Source organism: Galeopterus variegatus, unplaced genomic scaffold (genome assembly GCF_000696425.1).
Source record: "Galeopterus variegatus unplaced genomic scaffold, G_variegatus-3.0.2 Scaffold9348, whole genome shotgun sequence".
Classification (NCBI taxonomy): Eukaryota; Metazoa; Chordata; class Mammalia; order Dermoptera; family Cynocephalidae; genus Galeopterus; species Galeopterus variegatus.
The window spans coordinates 73,545-74,644 of record NW_007735459.1 but is presented as its reverse complement, the minus strand read 5'-3'; the positions used below and the strand labels follow the sequence as shown (position 1 = coordinate 74,644).

At 39.0% G+C, this 1,100-nt stretch overlaps 1 pseudogene; it reads left to right on the top strand.

Moving 5' to 3' along the window:
• Positions 1–554: 554 nt before the first annotated feature.
• Positions 555–1,100, top strand: part of LOC103609208 — a 2,187-nt pseudogene continuing 1,641 nt past the window's right edge.

Genomic DNA, 1,100 nt, shown 5'->3' with positions numbered 1-1,100 from the left:
GCGCTCCCGCTGCGGGTTCGGATCCTATATAGGGATGGCTGGTGCGCTCACTGGCTGAGCATGGTGTGGCCGGTCTCAAAAGGGACAAAAAAGAAAAATTATTTGAAGAGATAGTAGCTGAAAACAACAAAACTAGAGATCTAAGAACAAACTGTAAGCACAAGAATAGTAAAGAAAGCTATGTGAATTATACCATAATAAAAGAAGGATAAAGAGAAAAATATTGAGAAAATATTAAACCAGTGATAAAAAATTAAAATCATCCAGTAAAAAGAAGTAAATAAAAAGACACATGTCCAAAAGGATAATGGTAAGAATTACAGCAGCTTTTCTTTGTTTTTGGTGGCTGGCCAGTATAGGGATCTGAACCCTTGACCTTGGTGTTATTAGGCTGCATTCTAACCAACTGAGCTAACTGGACAGCCCTACAGCAGACTTCTTGATGGAAACAATGCAGGCCAGAACACAGTGGAACAGTATCTGCAGTGCTTAAAGGAAACTGTCATCTTACAATTCTATACCAAGTGAAAGTATTCTTTAGAAATGAAGGCAAGATGGCCAAAAAGGAAGCAGCCTTTGATGATGCATTGGAAGAACATGTGATCGATGAGGAATACAAAATATGGAATATGGAAAAAGAAGCCCCCTTTTCTTTATGATTTGTTGATGACCCAGGCTCTGGAGTTGCCCAGCGTAATGCATAGTGGCTTTCAGATATAACCAGACCAGAAGGGAAGGACTTCAGAATTCATCGGCTTGTCTTGGGGACACAGACATTAGATGAACAAAACCACCTTGTAATAATGAGTGTGCAGCTTCCTAACGATGTTCATTTTATGCATTTCTACATTTCACACTACAATAGTAAAAGAGAAGAATTTGGAGGTTTGAGCTCAGTTAATGGAAAAATTGCAATAGAACTCAAGATCAACCATGAAGAAGAAGTAAACAAGTCCTGTTATATGCCCCAGAACACTTGAATCATTTCAGTAAATACTCCATCCAGTGATGTTCCTAATTTTGACTATACAAAACATCTTTCTAAACCAGATCCATCCAGAGAGTGCCACCCAGACTTTTGTCGCCATGGACATCAGAAG